The 18726-nt window shown below is 37.1% G+C and overlaps 1 protein-coding gene across 5 annotated transcripts in view; it reads left to right on the top strand.

The window, feature by feature from the left end:
• LOC138715323 (serine-rich adhesin for platelets-like) overlaps positions 1-18726 on the top strand; it is a 1148033-nt gene that overhangs the window by 61993 nt on the left and 1067314 nt on the right. For 3 of the 5 annotated variants that reach the window (XM_069848110.1, XM_069848109.1, XM_069848106.1), the window contains exon 1: positions 6310-6564. The exons of 1 other annotated variant lie outside the window; for it this stretch is intronic. The gene's annotated coding sequence lies outside the window, so the exon portion shown is untranslated. Of the gene's footprint in view, positions 1-6309; positions 6569-18726 lie in introns of those variants that run through there. One more of the 5 variants, XM_069848107.1, reaches the window with a different exon arrangement.

Below are 18726 nucleotides of genomic sequence, written 5' to 3'. Positions count from 1 at the left end.
ATTCACAAATCACAAGCAAACTAAATTGACAGCAATGTAAAAGAATTTTCAAAATAAATAGCAAATTACAAGTAACTAAATTTAATATCTACAGTACAAATTAATGTTTAATTACTCGTAAATGGCACATTACAACTAATTGAAATTAACAATAATTCCTAGAACTATAGGTTAACAACTGGCAAAACTCCGCTAAGGGTGGTTACTAAATCTCACCACTGCGCTGGAAGCGGAGTCGGAGTTTCCCTCCATTAATCTGAACCATTGTCGCTACTTATAAGTCTTCTGATGCATCACTGCTATCAGTTAAACATTCTCCTAACGAAATTATTGTCAGTTTCACTGTCTATTACATTAGCACTAGAAAAATATTGCTCTTCGTTATTTTTAACGTACTCAACTTACCTTTTCCATATTCTGCGAAAAGGTGGCGACACAATCGTTCATTTACATTAAGAGGGGACCCAATTTCTGTGACAAAAATCCAATTGAAAAGACTGGAGGCAACTGACTAACATTTTAGTCTGTCCCTTTAAGTAAATGAAACCAACAAAAAAACAATAACTGCTTATTTTTAAAGCATGGTTGGGTTTTAAATATAAACAATATTTATATACGCGCTACTTGACGGGCCGCGAGCAGTCAGATATAAACTTTAATAAGCGATGATATTTTGTTGACTCATTCTAATAACATGGGTTTTTTTTTCAAACATAAAGTAAAATCTATTTAGACGATTTCATACACTGGAACTACCCATTTAACTCTTCAAGAAAAAAAGTTTATCGCTGATCGATTTTTCTACTTCAAAAACATGTTTTCCCACACTACAGTAGTATAGAACAAACCTCAATTAAGAAATCTTACATTTTTCTTTGTATTGCTGTGACTCAAACATCTTAAAAATCTGCAAATAATACTCTTTAACATGCTTTTTTCCTTCTTAGAATCTGACTACTACTTTTTGTAGTTATTATTAAGTATATAAAATGTGAAAATATTCTTCTTCATTTAAAGTCTACGTAAGTAACGCCTTACTTACGATTATTTTCCACAAACGATTAGGGAAAACACGGACATTTTACTTGAAGCAAGTAAAGCGATCGGTTTGGAAGTAAATCCCGAAAAGACAAAGTATATGATTATGTCTCGTGACCAGAATATTGTACGAAATGGAAATATAAAAATTGGAGATTTATCCTTCGAAGGGGTGGAAAAATTCAAATATCTTGGAGCAACAGTAACAAATATAAATGATACTCGGGAGGAAATTAAACGCAGAATAAATATGGGAAATGCCTGTTATTATTCGGTTGAGAAGCTTTTATCATCTAGTCTGCTGCCAAAAAATCTGAAAGTTAGAATTTATAAAACAGTTATACCGGTTGTTCTGTATGGTTGTGAAACTTCGACTCTCACTCTGAGAGAGGAACATAGGTTAAGGGTGTTTGAGAATAAGGTGCTTAGGAAAATATTTGGGCTAAGAGGGATGAAGTTACAGGAGAATGGAGAAAGTTGCACAACGCAGAACTGCACGCATTGTATTCTTCACCTGACATAATTAGGAACATTAAATCCAGACGTTTGAGATGGGCAGGACATGTAGCACGTATGGGCGAATCCAGAAATGCATATAGAGTGTTAGTTGGGAGACCGGAGGGAAAAAGACCTTTGGGGAGGCCGAGACGTAGATGGGAGGATAATATTAAAATGGATTTGAGGGAGGTGGGATATGATGATAGAGACTGGATTAATCTTGCACAGGATAGGGACCGATGGCGGGCTTATGTGAGGGCGGCAATGAATTTTCGGGTTCCTTAAAAGCCATTTGTAAGTAAGTAAGTAACGCCTTCCGTATTGGCTGACAATTAGAAAGGAGGAGGTGAATAGTGTATTGTGTCACTCTTTTTAAGATTGACGCATGTGCAGACAAACGGAGTTTACTAAGTTGTTCTCCTAAAGCAGTCATGTCAACTGATGCCCATAGGCGCAAGCGCGCGCTTAGAGCTCAGGAGAGCCTGAGCGCTTTACAGAGGAAAGGAAAGAGACAGACGAAAGAGGTAGTATATGCTGAATAGTCGAGTTATATACAGTGATGGCCAGCACCGATTCAATGGATAAAAGGAAGAGAATTTATTAAAACTGTATCCATATTAATTTTTAGATTTGTCTGAGAACTGTAAGTACGTTATAAGAATGTAAGTTTTAATTTTAATGCTTATTTTTCACAAGTTTACTCTTTTATTCAAAAGAAATATTTTCTCAACTTTTTTACAGACAAGTGAAATTTTCAGATATACTTATTTAGTAGCCTTACAAGTATTAATGTTTTCGTAAATCTAATATATCGTAAATACGTATTGCTGGAGATAGTGTATTGAAAATTTTGAAAATATTCGCATGGAAAATGTTTGTAAGTAAATGAATTAACAAAGCAACTACTGTTACATCATAAACAAAAGACATGTGCCCATGTGTTGTCAGCTCTATAGCTTCAGCAGATTTCGAGAAAAGAATTTAATATTCTGATAATAGGAAGTTGCGCACCAATATCACTTTAAAAGCATAATGCGATAAAAGTTTTTTTTATGTAATATTAGTTACAGTTAAAACATATACCAAGGTAACTTTGCTTTGTACTATAATATTGTTTTAATTAATTTATTGATTACTTTTACAAGGCTAAAGATACCATCAATATCAATTCCAACTTATCATGTCATACTCAATCTCTTTCTTTTGGATATCACTTCCTTTAAGAATGATGTGTTTCATTCACAAAGTACAGTATAGTTGTACTACTATGGAATTTATGTTAATATTCCTTCTTAACTCTTTATTATATTATTAACGGTTAAAACACAAGTGCAATATTAATAAATCAGTGTTAGTACTTTTGTTTTATAGACAATATATTTATTTATTTATTTATTTATTTATTTAACCTGGTAGAGATAAGGCCATCAGGCCTTCTCTTCCCCTCTACCAGGGGATTACAACTGCAATATAAAGAATACAATTATAATTATAATTAGAATTAATATTGAATTTACAAATACAATAAAAATCAAAGTACTAAACGAATTAACAGACTAATAAAAGCTAGACAGTTCATTGTAAAAATTAAGAAGAGAGAAAACATTTTTTTTATTAACTAAGTAAAAATTAAACCTAATCTACGCAGTAAGAAAATGCTTAATAAGTTTGCTTTTGAGCGCTACTAAATTCCGACAGTCTCTGATGTCACTGGGTAGGGTATTCCACAAGCGCGAAAGCGAGATAGTGTATGATGATGAATACGATGAAGTCTTATGTGTTGGTATGGGTAGTATGAGGCTATTTTGCGTGCGTGTGAAGAGATTATTATATGATGACAGGTAACTGAAACGGGAGGCAAGGTAGGTAGGTGTAGAGGTGTGAAGGACTTGGAAAAGGAGAACAAGAGAATGAAAATTTCTACGTTCGTTAAGCCGTAGCCAGTTTAGAGTTTGGAAGGATGGGGTAATGTGGTCAGCGCGACGGACATCGCAGACGAAGCGAACACAAGAATTATGAACACGTTGTAATCTTTGCGACTGGTTGACATTGAGGTCGGTCAGTAGAGAATCACAATAATCGAAGTGGGGCATTACTAGTGTTTCCACTAGTATTTTCTTGAGTGATAGCCGAAGGAATTTTCGAATGCTGTTTAAGGAATGTAGTATGGAAAGCACTTTTTTGATAATATGGGTTACTTGATAATTCCAGTTTAAATGCTTGTCAAAGTAAACTCCAAGGTTTTTAACACAGGAAGCAAAAGGGATTATTGTGTCGTTTAACTTGACTGGAAGAGCAGGAGTAATGTTGCATAATAGACGTTGGTGTCCCACTAGGATTGCTTGTGATTTTCTTGCATTGAGAGTCAAACCAAACTTTCTGGCCCATGCAGATATGGATTGAAGGTCCTCGTTAAGATTGTGTATTGCGTCATTGAGTGAGTCAGGGGTTGTGTGGATATAGATTTGTAAATCGTCTGCGTAAAGGTGATGCTTACAGTGCAGTAGAGTCGAAGGGATGTCATTTACGTAAATAGTGAATAGTAGTGGTGATAGAACAGATCCCTGTGGGATTCCAGAATCAACGATACGCCATGAGGAAGTTCGACTTCCAATGGAAACACACTGCTGACGTTCGCTGAGATAAGAGAGAACCAAGAGACTGTGCTTTCTGGTAGTTGGAGTGATCGTAATTTTCTCGTCAGTAAATCGATATTTACAGTGTCAAACGCTTTGCTGAAGTCAAATAGTGTCAGTATTGTAATTTTACTTTCGTCCATAGCTTTTCGGATGTCTTCCGTTACTTCCAACAGTGCAGTCGCTGTATTGTGTCGAGTCCTAAAACCTGATTGATATGTGTCCAAGAGTTCGTATCTATTTAGGTAGTCAATGAGTTGTCTGTGTACTATCCTCTCTAACGCCTTCGATAAGGTAGGTAGAATACTAATAGGTCGATAGTCGTTGGGAGTAGTCGGCGTTTTAACTTTGGGTATAGGGCGCACAAAGGCATTTTTCCAAGCTTTAGGAAAAATGGAAGTCGTCAGCGAAACGTTGAAAATGTGTGTCAGCGTTGGTAAGATTACGTCAATAAGTTTGTTTATCATTGCGATACTAATGTCGTCAGAACCTGTCGCTTTAGATTTGTTCCGTTTAAGAGCTTTCTTCACGTCAATAGGTGTAACGTATGAAAAGTAAAATCTGTCTCTGAGTGGGTCAACTACCTGAGGTTCTGCCATTGTCTGTCGCTGTGTGGTATGGTCAGTGCTGTTAATTGGCGGAGTAGTGAAGTGTTCATTGAGGCGTTCTAATGAGATGCTGATTTGTTGTGTCTGTCCTTTTGTATTTCCAAATCCCATTGAGTTAATATTTTTTCACATGTCCCTAGTGTTTACATTTGATTCAATTAGTCCGTGCATATATTTCAGTTTGGTATTTCGGTTTGGTTTGGTATAGATAATATCAAACAGAAAGAAGCCATATAAAAATAACGACACAAAATTTCACGTTCCGTTTGAAGTTTGTACACCACTGTTTACTTAATCCAACAGGCTGCTTATTCATATACATAAACCTTCCTCCCTCCATACCTAGGCTTGATGCCCGCGCACGACACCAAGGTCAGAAAAATGCGCTTGCTTTGACATCACTGCCCTATAGTAACAGAGCAGAGTCATACAGTGATTAAATGTTCGAGAAAACATAAATCGAGGCATATTGCAGAACAGGAGGCACAGAAATAGAGTACGATAAAAACCTATGTGGAAAAAATATATGCTGAGTTTAGACTACCTACATTAGTTATCCGTTTGTACATCGTTTTTTAATTATTCGATCAACTTATAAAAACAGTGGTTTAGGAGGGAATGCTGAAGAGAGTTTCGAAAGGAATTTTCTGTTTTCTGACTGCATATGTTGGTCGGAAGCGAATTGAAGGTTTTGGAACATAGGTAAATGTGAGACGATTCAGAAAGTTTAGGACTCATAGTATGCTTAGAGAGAGTTATGGCGTTCTTGTTTCGAGTATCATTAGAATGATAATCAGAATTTGGCTTGAATAAATTGTTATGTTTGAAAGCATATTGGGCACATTCTAAGATATTTATGGACGGAAGTGTTAGAATCTTTTGTTATTTGAATAGACGTTTGCAATAATCGCGAGGTATAATTTTGAAAATTTGTTTTAATTTTATTCGTTTTTGTAGGATAAGAATTTTATCTATTAAGAATTGATCTGCTGCACCCCAAGAGATTATATTTTATCCTGGAGTAGATGTAGCTATAATAGAAAGACGTGAGAGTTTTTCTCTGTAGCTTTGTGATAATTTAGAGATGAGATTCAGTCAGCGAGGCAGACAGACAGACAGCCAGCCAGTCAGGAAATAGTCCATCAGACGACCAGCCAGCCAGTCAGTCAGAAAATCAGTCCGTCAATCAGCCAGTCAGGGACTCACTCAATCACCAGTCAGTCATTCAATCACCCAGCAAACCAGCCAGTCAATGAGTTAGTCATTTATTCAGTCAGTCAACTAGCTAGTCAATTTCGACCAGTCAGCTTGCCAGCCAGTTAGCCAGTTTCAGCCAGCCTGTCAGGCACTCTGCCATTTTTAGCCATTCAACCCCTGTTCCCTCGAAATGTGGAGATTCTGCGTATCAACGGTGTTTGAAACTGTGGAAGGGCGCATTGCCAACAAAAGTCTTGATATTCGTATGCTAGTACCGAAGTGTAGTGGGAGAGAAGGAAATGTGTTTTCATTATCATCGCTGCCGCATGCAGTCGCCAGTACGCAAACAAGCGAGCCATGAGCAGGTTAGTTTGTCCCGACACTTGAGTCATATTAAACGCCCGCCGTTTTTAATTAGATAGCGAGTGTCATCTGTATTTCTTAATACCATTGCAAATTTGATTAAAATAGAAAAGCTTAATGTTTGTGTGACGTCGAGTTTCAAGTGTCAGTTTTGCTCCAAGAAGGTAAATACTCGTAGTGGATTGTGTGTACAAGAGTCAATGTTTGATTTTAACAACGAAAATGTAAGTACTTAATGTAGCCTAACTTACATATATCTTGCATTATAGAGTACATAAAGAATCAGGGTTGCCACAGGTACGACTATAGTCGTACGCAAACGACTATTTTGACTAATTGTACGTGGTACGACCGCATTTCATGTCCTACGCAATTTTGTACGACTATTTCACTGAAGGGAAAAATTATTTTGGAACTTATGTTGGTTTATAATTAGAATAAAATTAACGATTAATTCATTCCTTTTAGACAAGTTTTCTTCATACAGCATGTCCTTGACTAATATGAAAGATACACGCTTTTAAGGGATGAAAAATACTTCGAAAATCAATCTGGTGACTACGCTTGCCATGCAAGTTACAATAGTTCAGTCTTTGAGTAAAATAGTTGACCATGTCTATGTTTTACGTTTCAACAAACCTGCATTTTAGTTCACTAAATGATTTATTTTACACAACAACGGTATACATATAAAGTTCCTAATTAACTGTTTTATGTATACCATTGATAATGCGCAAAGTAAACCAGTTAATGAACTAAAAGGCTCTTTTCAAATGCGAAATATGGACATGGTCCACTATTTTACTAGAGGGCTTAATTTGTCATCATGAGTTCTAGGTTTCATGTAGCTAATACGGCGCGGTTATATCATAGTAATACTGGTTTAATTATCTTTCTTGTATGTTCCATATTTTATCAATGAAATAGTACCACTGTAGGGTTAAGAAGTCGTGCAGTGGTGTCTTTGTGGATGTGAACAATAATTAGTAGTATTCTTAATTATTGGGACTAAAATTAAAATTTAGAGGTAGAATTTTTATAGTCTATATAATTGGTTTATTTTACGATGCTTTATCAACTGCGATGGTTATCTAGCGTCTGAATGAGATGAATATGATAATACCAGCGAAATGAGTCCTGGGTTCAGCGCCGAAAGTTACCCAGCATTTGGTCTTAATGGGTTGAGGTAATTATATGTATATGTATGTGTATATATATATATATATATACATACATATAAAGGTAAGAAATGTATCGGGACATCATTTTATTTTTACTAACATTTCTAATATCTGGCTATACCTTCGGATTAACGGTTGAGAACCGGAAACACCGTTTGCTACCCCCACTTCCACGACCGGAGTTTTATGATTCTTTCTTTCTTTCTTTCTTTCTTTCTTTCTTTCTTTCTTTCTTTCTTTCTTTCTTTCTTTCAGTTTAACCTCTCCCTTCTAGGTGCATTTACACGACCCACGCCACCCGGGCCTTACAGGACCGCGACCTGTCGGGAGAGGAATTACTATGGATCACATGCATACTTTTTTGACCACACAAGGACATGGAGGGCCTCCCCGGATGAGGGATCAGCTCAATGCCTGGGCCACCTCCGAAACAACACAAACATTTAAGACATTACACATCATTCATTCACACATATGAAAGGATTAAGGGAAGGATCGCCGTCCATGGCCGGACTTTGAAGAGGTACAATCCCGGCATTTGCCTGGAAATAACTGAGGAAACCATGAACAACCTCAGTTAGAATTGCCGGCCCCTGGGATCGAACCCCGGACCTCCCGAATGCGAGTCCAGCCCTCTACCACTCCGAGAGTTTGATGATACTGGCGTAAAATACGAACAAAACACTTTACTAGGTACAGGAGGGAAGAAAAATTGTCCATCCATTTACGTAAACTAGGAAATATCAGGATTTTGAGTTTGATCATTTTCATTAGGCTTTTGTTTAATCAAAATACAATACACTATTAACAATAAGTGTTTTTACTCATGAACTGAGTTATCCATGCGGACGTATTCATTATGCAGTATATATTATACTGTCTACAGCACATTAGCGTACAATATAGAGAGTGAATTTAAATTGAAAAATAATCATAATATGGATATTTAAACACATTTCTGAAAATGGTGGCCATTCATTTCGATACAGGCTTCAGTTCGTTTGTGCATATTATCGCACTATAAACTATTGTACCTAATTCCAATTTCCAGTTTCTTCCTTCCTACCAGTAACTCATGTTGACATAATTCTGTACATACTCTATAAAAGAGTACCTTACATACTGTAAATTCAGTCTTCACTTCTGTCCAATCTGAAAAGATAAAATTACTCAGACATGCTATCTACTGTCCGTCCAAGTGATTATGTCGCAGGATCGTAGAAAGGGGGGAATCACGTGACAGTTAATTACTTAACGAGGCCTTTTTAAGTTATTTGAAAGAACTGTGCAATATTACGCAGACATCCAATTCCTAACAGAAAATGTCGTCAAAAAAGAGCTAAGACAGCCCACCCACTAGCCTTTACAGAGGGGCGAGCAGAAGCAGGTGGGGGAAACCAGGATGCGACGTAAGCAAACGGACGCCCAGTATCTGTGCGAAAATGATTCAATATTGAAAGCTCTTTCTTCACTGGAAAACGCGACCATATTTCTGGAACGTACTATACTCACTAACTCAATATTGTTTACTATGACCGTAAGGCACTTTGATTGCATATGCAGCTTTGGTTCTGTGTGGAGGACGGTTGTAACTTCATTAGTAGAAGGGGTGGGAGTGAAGTACATTAGAAAACTCAGGTACAATAAAAATTGAAGTAAAAATAAAATTATGTCCCTGTACAACAATTTTATGGTGAAGTACGACAATTTTCATGAGTTGGTACGACGGTTGCATTTCCTTTATCTGGCAACTCTGATCAAGTTTTAATATTGATCACAACACTGTTCCTCTTTTACTTCAATAATAGGTAGGCAGACGGCAGGCTTATAGTTATCGATGAGTCATTAATTGATTAATTTGATCACTCACTCAGTTATTCGTTGTCTACTACTATGAAGTAGTGGTTAACTCGTCTGACTACGAAAAGAGTGGGCTCAGGTTCAAATTGCTTTTCGGATGAGTTGCCTGGTTGAGTTTTTTTTTATAAAAGGATTTCTCCACGATTCACGAAAAGGGAATTGCCGGGTAACTTCTACACAAATGATTCCCGCATATATTTCTTCGTCATATTCATTATATAAAAGAAATAAAATGGGGCCCTCTTGTACGTTCATCGGGACCTTTATAAAGGACTGTCGTATGAACCCTAATGAGAGATCCCCATTAATTAATTCATTCACTCACTCAGCCACCCTCTCCATTCATTCATTCATTCATTCATTCATTCATTCATTCATTCATTCATTCATTCATTCATTCATTCATTCATTCATTCAGTTACTAATTAAATAGGTAGATAAGGAATAAGTTTTCATACTTTTTTTTTGTATAAGGAAAGACTATTGAATTTACTATATTTTGCCACTTGTGGTGGGTTTTATTTCTCAGTTGATTTCACCATATCCACAGGATATAATATTGTTTGTAATTGAATAACTATAAGCTTCCGACTATCATCTCACAGGATAAGTCTATGTCGGAAATCGAATTTTGCTGTATTTTGTAAATGAAATAATAAAAAAGGGGTAATGGATATTCCTGTCAATAAGGATGCCATTTTCTTGTTTATTTCGTATTTTCTTTAATTATTTAACATTCCTTTTGAACTACAGAAATTGTTAAGGGGTGATATTATACGATGATGTGACAATAATAGTGCGCTGATTAAATTAGAATAAAAGCCGAAACCAAAGCACTCTGTAGAAATTGCCCCCTACCGAAAATTTTATAGAATGTGCTGGAGAACGGTCTCTTGCCCCTGTGTTAAGAAATCGTCAACTAATTAACTAAGCTGGACTTGACACTAATTTACGTATGCAATGTGCGTTTAATAGCTTTTGATTTATTGCGAACGTGTTTGTTTTCTACTCTGTGTCTGGAGGACTTCGTGCATAAACAGGATAATGCGTGCTGATATCAAATAATTAGGACTATATTGTGTAGCAGCAGCAGCCACACTTGTGAATGCTGTGCACATGCCAATTGCAGTTATTCTTGTCATGCCATCATTGCATTTGTGTCTGTGACTGTTGAATTTTCTTGCGATATTGTTCCGATACCCATTCATGGAGAAAGAAAGCTAAAACTCTCTAAATAAAAAACGTCGTTTTTGCAAATCTAGTTTTTCAGGCGAAGCTCCCTGTAAAGCAGATTTGAATAATTTCAAGGGAAAAATTGTTCCGGGGCCGGGTATCGATCCCTTGAAATTATACAAATCTGCTTTACAGGGAGCTTCACCTGAAAGACTAGATTTGCATAATATATACGTTACTGTGTACGTTAACAGAAAACCACAATTCCAAGTCACACAGAGATTGTGTGCACTCGTTGTGGGTCTCTGGCGTTTCGTCAGCCCACGCGAATTGTGTGGATATAAAGGGAAAAGTTGAGACGGTTTCGGGTGGAGTTCCCGGGTAGCTCAGTGGTAGAGCGCTGGTACGTTCAACCAGAGGTCCCCGGCCCCGGAACAATTTTTCCCTTGAAATTATTCAACGTCGTTTTTGTTAATATGCTCATAAATATCTTATTTGATTGGTGTGTGGATAAGCTTCAGGGCTTCTACCGCGTTGTCTTGGTGTTATTGGCTGACGTTTCGATCGCTGTGTTGTTGCTTCCAACAACTGCTCTGAAGATGGCCACAACACAGCGATCGAAACGTCAGCCAATAACACCAAGACAACGCGGTAGAAGCCCTGAAGCTTATCCACACACCATGTACACCAGCCGCGGAAGCCTACGCGAACACTTATCTTATTTGATTGTTTGCTTGTATAGTGCCATACATAAAAATTCATGCTTCGGCGCCTGCTCTACTGATTCTTACGGTTACTTGCTTCATTGAACATTCGCCTGTGAATTTCGGCCAGTAAGAGTTTCCCTCCGAAGAAATACGACAACGTTGCCAAGTCTTGCTGTTAAGAGAACGTGGTGGTCTGTTAACGATGCGAGTTAAAACTCGCCTTCATCAGCATTGCTTTAGAATATACCTGGACAAACAGCGCTCAACGAGCGCGCGCGCTCCTTGGGAGCGGGAGAGCGGTGTTTACCGCTCGCCGAAACGGAGAGGAAGATACGTCATAATGACATAGACTTGCTATAGGTAGAGGAGAGGGAAACAACCACTCAGTTATCTAGTGGAGTGCGGTGTGTAGGCCTATTCTCAGTAACTGTTTCACGTTGCTTACCTACTGCTACAGTACAGTATGGAAGAATCTAAAAGACGGAACATAACATTTAAGATTTACAGCTCAAACTTATTGATCTTCAGTGTGACCTAAGGGCTAAAGTTCGTTTGAATAATACTAGGCTACTAGCCTGGTTGAGTTTTACAAGACTAAACATTAGCAATAATATCCACGACTACACAGGCTGGCTGTGAAAATGATTGCTATGGTTGGCTCAACATTTATATTTGTGAGCAACTGTTTTCTATAATCAACTTTAATAAAGGCAGACATCGAACATCTGTAACTGATGTTTCATTACGATCAGTAGGTTGCTGTTCCTTTCAGCTGCCAACAGCATAAAACCTCGTTTCCATATACTGATAAATAAAAATATAACAAAATGATATTGTACATTTAAGTAGCTATAGAATTTGTTATTTCTGTAAAATAAACATTTATTTATTCATTAATTAATAATAAAGATGTATAATTAATAATAATCCAAGATAGTTTTGCAAACACTGAACGGGAATTCATTCCATAAACACTCGTAATAGTACTTCCTTTTGTGTACATTTTGTACGAGATCACCCCTTCTTCCAGTCCACCCTTATACAGAGCGCAGCTAATATCTGCATTCCGCTCATGAGCTGTGAGCCGGCTCGGAGAGCGCAAACCTTGTGCAGGCCTGCTTTAGAAGATTGGTTGAGACTTTAAACAGTTTGTAGTACTGAATTTAATTTAATTGAATTTGGAGATGGGGCGCTACGGAGTAGATCTACTGTGCTTGCCCTCGAGCTAGGAGTATTCCCGACCCACAGCGGCTGACTACATTATAGAGATAGAAGAAAAAATCACTAGCAGCGATTTTTCACCGGTGATTAAAAATCACTTTCACTGCAGTGAGTGGACTGTTCATTAACCAGTGAAACAGTGATCAAGCGGTGATTTACTCATTGCACCAAAAACAACTGTAACATATCACTATTTCTTCAGTGATTTCAACATACAGGTCAATGTCTTACATTGCAGTCTTCTGCCATCTGTTGAGCAATTTTTGAACTGCTTGACATTACATGGATTTTTGTTTTTGTGTTTTTTTTTTAAGCTTGTAATGATTTGTGATGAAGGAAAATATTGACATTTCAGTGCTGGGTTGAACAATTTAGTGATATGGCATAATTTTCTTTGGCAGATTTTTAAGAACTAGATTACTTTCAACATAAAAATAGTTCGATAGTTAGCTATATATTCTAATGCTCTGTTATAGCCCTTCTGCCCCCCCCCCCCACTTGTTCCAAATGTAACACTCGAGAGGTCCATGACGCAATACTAGAGGAACTACCATTTCTCTATTAATTCGTCCTGGACCTCTCTCATATTATATTGGTAATTAGTGGATTAGCGAGGCTTTAAAAATGTTATGGTGGTCACCAGTGAGGTAAAAATTTCACTAGTCAGCTTGGTGAAATTACAGAAGCGCAATTAAAAAATCGAATTTTTTTTCATTCAAGAAAAAATTAATTAGGTCTAGTAACAAGAAGGTGGCCACCAGCATAGTGCATTTGCTTGCAGGTCCGGAGTTGCACTCAGGCGTGGGTTCGATTCCCGCTTGGGCTGATTCTCACATTTTCAACCGTAAGGCGAATGTCAGATAACCTATGGCGAGTCCTCCACCTCATCTCGCCAAATACTATCTCATCACCAATTCCATCGACACTAATAATAATCATGTAGTTTATATAGCGTCGTTAAATAACCAAAAGAAGGGTGGCTACAACAGTGCATTAGAATGTACTGGCAAGCATAAAACGATTTATATTTTGAAAGTATTTGTACCTGCAAACTAAAGCCACTTGTTTATCATTATCATTATATATAAGGGAGAGGCTAGAATTGTTAAGGTTGATATAATAATGCAGGCCTACAAGTATCACTTTGTTCAACCACACTTATCATTTTATCACCTTTATTATATATGCAGCCAAATGAAAATTACATAATACCGGTATTTAAGTTAAATATTCTTATTTTTAAATTCCGCAAATAATCTCAACTAATGCATCTGATTTCATCATATTATGTTTTTTTTCTGAGTTATATTTTTTCTCTGCACTGTCAATGCACCCATAATATCTTATTCCTTTCATTATTTTAACACTAATGCATCTACAATCATAATCATATTGAGCAGTAATTCAAAACAGTTGTTTGCTCGCTCTTCGTAGTGAGAAATCACTCCCAATCGCCCGCACTCAGTAGATTACTGCTCTACCAGTGATCAGCTGATCCAAGACAGCTCTATAGCGCTGTTCTCTCGTCATCACTGACAACTTAAAATCACTTTTAATCACTGGATCACTGATTAAAGTCACGTGATCGAAAATGAGCTGTCACTGCTTCACCGATGAGTGAAAAAATCACGTTTCACCCCATCTCTACTACATTAAGGTTCGCTGCATATTATAGCTTTCGAGCAGGCAACCAAAGGTTATAGAGCGCCATTCTCCTCCCGTGCGTCGCTAGCCTGCTTTCGAGGACTGCTAAGAAAAGATAACGGAATGGAGATCGGACGGAATGATGTTGATGCCTAACGTGTGGAAACGGGAGAACCTCTGAGAAAAATCCATTAGCGACCCTATCCGCCACAAGTGTTATTTGTTCATTTGAAAATTTTCATATCTGACTGGGACTCGAACCCGTACAGCCTGCGTGATGGGCTGAAGGTCTAACTACTCAGACACCGCAAGGGATTTGTTGGTATTCTTATAATAAAATAACAATAATACTAACTTTTCTGAGCCACATAAAATGAACAGCTTATAAAATTGTTTTAGTAGAAGATGGTGGAAGGTTGGCTGCAATTTTCGTCTGTTAAGTAGGAGTTTACAGACTGTAAATGGGCAAAAGTTTTATTTCGAAATATTATATAGAACAGCGGTGACCAAAACGGGTGTCGTGATTACATTGTGTAATCACAGATATTCAAATCGGTAAAGGGATTTTTCTCTACATTGCTGTCTGTCCCATTCACGTACAGACGAATTATTTAGTCCTGACAGCTCAGCGACGCGAAAGAGGGGAAGTAATAGTAGTGGTGGGGAGAGCTCCGGAGTAGAGATAAGGGCGAGCGGTCGATAAAGGAATGCAGTACAGTTTAATTGTACTAGAAACATACCGCTCTACCGCACATCCGATCGCTCCGACGGCAAGCGAGAGACTAACCCAAACACCCCTTGGCGAAACTAAATGGATTCGCCTGGCCCAGGCGCACATCGCCAGGGACTGTCAGGACTGAAGACAGGCAGTGGCGGAATCATGTCATTCTACAAACCTTCTGCCTCTGAAAGCAGGAAAGCAAAGTTTCGTAACAAATCGGATGAGGATTTTTTTGTTCTGCTTTGTTCAGAGGTTCAATTAGGAGTATTTTGAAGAAACATCAAAAGACATTACAAGAAATGTTACACTGAATACACAAACGTAAAAGGTATTATTATTATTATTATTATTATTAATTTATTTATTTATTTATTTGTTGATCAGTAAACGATGTTATAATTTTATTATTCTGTATGAAATATGTCACGGATGCCTGACCCGAGGCACTCGTAACTGTAAGCCAACCTGTACAGGAGGCCCTTGCCCGCACCGGGATGTTAACGGTCTAATTCTAATTCTAACGTGTATGAATATTAAACTTAGTTATTCTGTGCCTAAAACATTTGCTGCTAAGATATTATTTTGTCTTATCTTACGCGAACAGCTGTTTTCACAGGTTACGCTTATCAAACACAAAGCAGGACTCGCCTTACGGACGAAAACCTTACATCGCAGTTGAGAACTGCCCTGTCTAACATTTCGACGAATTTTGTTTCCTTTTGCGAGAGATGTACAGAAAATAATTGAAGGAAAAGGTCTTCTTTCAAACACTAAGGGTCCTATTCATAGACATTCTTAGCGCGGGCTTTCGGTGGATGATCAGCGAACTAACGTTTTTCGTATTCATAAAGCAATGTTAGCGATATGATATGAATCCTGTTTAGCACGCTTGTAGCGCGGGCTAGCGAAATGTCTATGAATAGTACCCTAAGTTCATATACGAGTATTTATCTGTTTCAAAAATGATTTTGTTTATTTCTAACTATTCTTACAAATGAGGTCTGTTTCTTTCCTTATTAATAGGGCTAGGATTTTGATGACCTATAAATCATGAAAAAATTTCCTAAAAACAATGCATTTATGAACTAAAAATCTTTCAAAAATGCCCTTAAAATGCCCTAAAATTGATCTTGCATATTTGGCTTAGTAGGAATATTAATATTTAGACTTGTAATTAAATTAAATTCCAGTACCAACATTCAAGTTTATTTAATTTTACATAATTTTTCTAAGTAGTACACTTTAATTAAATATTTTACCTGATGTAGTTTCCATGTAGTCCACCACAAGGCCACTCTCGGAATTAGCAGGTATAGAGGAATGGTTGGAAGGGAAGGGATGGTTGGACTGATCCATTACGTGGAGGTGTACTACGTTAAAATGACACTTTGAGGTCTGTGGATATAGAGGGAAAAATTGGATCGGTGTCGGGTAGAGTTCCCGGATAGCTCAGATGGGAGAGCGTTGGTACGTTTAACCAAAGGTCCCGGGTTCGATATCCGGCCCCGGAACAATTTTTCCCTCGAAATTATTCATGACAATATTTGTATAGAAAAACGATTAAAATGATATACAAAATAATGGGTATTAATTGAAAAAATATGTAGAAAAATGTCAAAGGAAATAAATAATATTTTACATTAATAATGAGGATTTATGGCCAAAATTAAGTGAAAATATCCCAAAAATGACCGGAAAAAAAAAACAAAAAAATGCTCTTATGAGTTGTAAGAGGTAAAAAATGCAAAAAAATGCCCTAACAAATATGTTTTAAAACATTCAGTTTATCACATAACATATAAGTACTAAAGCAGCACTGTTTCTGGCTTACTAGAAAAAAGATGCAATTTCATCAAAATCCTAGCCCTATTTATTAAATTATTCATACATTAATGTAGAACTCTTTGCTTCTTTACAATAAAGCTATTGAGATTAATGAATATACTGCACGATTATAAAAAACACATCCTACCAAAGCACATTCTACCTACAGAGATACTGTTAACAGCGAATGAGTTACGGAATGATCAGTCCAGCATGTGCACGAATCACCACTGGTTGTAGTTTCCATGTTAAGTACCTCTCCCCCGTCTCTTTACTTCTTAGTCCGTGTCTCGTGTGTAATCACAGCCTTTCCAGTTTCGATCACCGCTGATATAGAACAATGTAAATAATAACTTTTACAGAATAAACTAAACTTCGTTATATACTACCATTGGGAAATTTTCTATCGACGGGCCCATCAACATAAGGAACGTTTTTTCAGTTGTTTATTTAACGACGCTGTATCAACTACTAGGTTTTTAGCTTCGATGGAATTGGTAATATCGAGATGGTATTTAGCGAGATGAGGCCAATAATTTGCTATAGATTACCTGACAGTCGCATTAAGATTGGACTAAACTCGGAAAAAAGCCAGCCAGGTAATCAGTCCAAGTGGGAATGGAACCCATATTCGAGCGCGGCTCCGGATCGACAGACAAATTCGCCTACCGACATTTCATAATAGATGTTAATCCGTACATTCTCTTTGCTTATTCCAAGCAAACTATTGCCGAGTGCCTTGTTGTAGTAGCGTCTGCATTTCCGAGAACACCAGCCTCAGAAATAATAGCTACATGTAGGGATATAGCGAAGCTTTGCTTATACCGTATTATAACTTAGGCAGTTAAGTGTGTTGGCTGTTATCTCTTCGAGAAACAGGTTCACATTGAAGGACATAAAAATAAAATGCAAGTGAAAGTGTTAAAAGAAATAAAGTATTGAAGTAGGCAACATTGTAAGAGGTTTCCTAAACATTGCCTCGTTCAATAAACTATTACACTATAAACTTATTTCGCAATATACTATTTTTGAAGTACAACTTTCAACCTATTTCATAATATTAAACACCGAAATACGTAAGAGACATTTAAAGGGACTATTTCGTTTATATGACGTCATTCCATTTTCGACCAATGAAATGTAATGAAATTTTGAATTCCAACCAATCACAGTCAGACTTTGCGATAATTTCTTAAGCTAGATTTATCGCTATCAATTTATCGCATGGTCGTTCTTTTGTTTAGTCGTTGTCGCCAACTGTTTCCCTGTAAATTGATGATCATGAATACATTAAGATGCAACTACACGGTTAAACTTTTCTTTCAACTTTAAAGCAATGAATGCAAGATTGATATTTAATATTAATTAATATACTTACGCAGTGAAGACCACGTACAAAACGGCGCACCATGTAGACACAAAATCTTTATGCATCTTAATTGAACGTACCTTTTAAACTTGATTCTTTCAATATTCTTCCAGATTGCACGCATACGCGATTGGAATATTGAACTGTGTAGATGCAGCTTTAGTTCCGTTACACACTACAGCGAGAATGCGTTTGTCGAGCTATAAAAAATGCTTTCGTGTAGCACTCATTGTAAATAACGGTCGAAACAAGGCACAGCTGACATTGGTCCAGCTTCCACAGGTAACGTAACCTATAAAATTGTAGCCTATAACTTTTGTATTGAAATTAAACAATTAACAGACGTTCAAATTTATGTAACATCATCGCATATCAAACTCAAATACCTTGCATAGTAATAATGTCTTTGAACAAACTGCCTTTCGTATGGCGTAATAAAATAGTGTTTTAATTAGGCCTATCTATACAGAGATGGCTTCACTGTGTAGCAACATGTCTCGCTGTAAATACATAAGCATAGGCCTAGCTGTCCCCACTGTTACTGTTAAATTAAATTATGATTTCAGCAGATAATGAAAATGTATTTGTAATAATAATAAGAGAAAAGTGCAGTAAATGTAATCAACATTGTTAAACCTGTATTTCGCTTTTCGCAATTGGCATTACTAAATAATAACATCGAATTT

The sequence above is a fragment of the Periplaneta americana genome, chromosome 15, assembly GCF_040183065.1.
Source record: "Periplaneta americana isolate PAMFEO1 chromosome 15, P.americana_PAMFEO1_priV1, whole genome shotgun sequence".
NCBI classification, from domain to species: Eukaryota; Metazoa; Arthropoda; class Insecta; order Blattodea; family Blattidae; genus Periplaneta; species Periplaneta americana.
The sequence above is the reverse complement of the archived record's forward strand: the minus strand, read 5'-3'. Positions and strand labels throughout refer to the sequence as shown.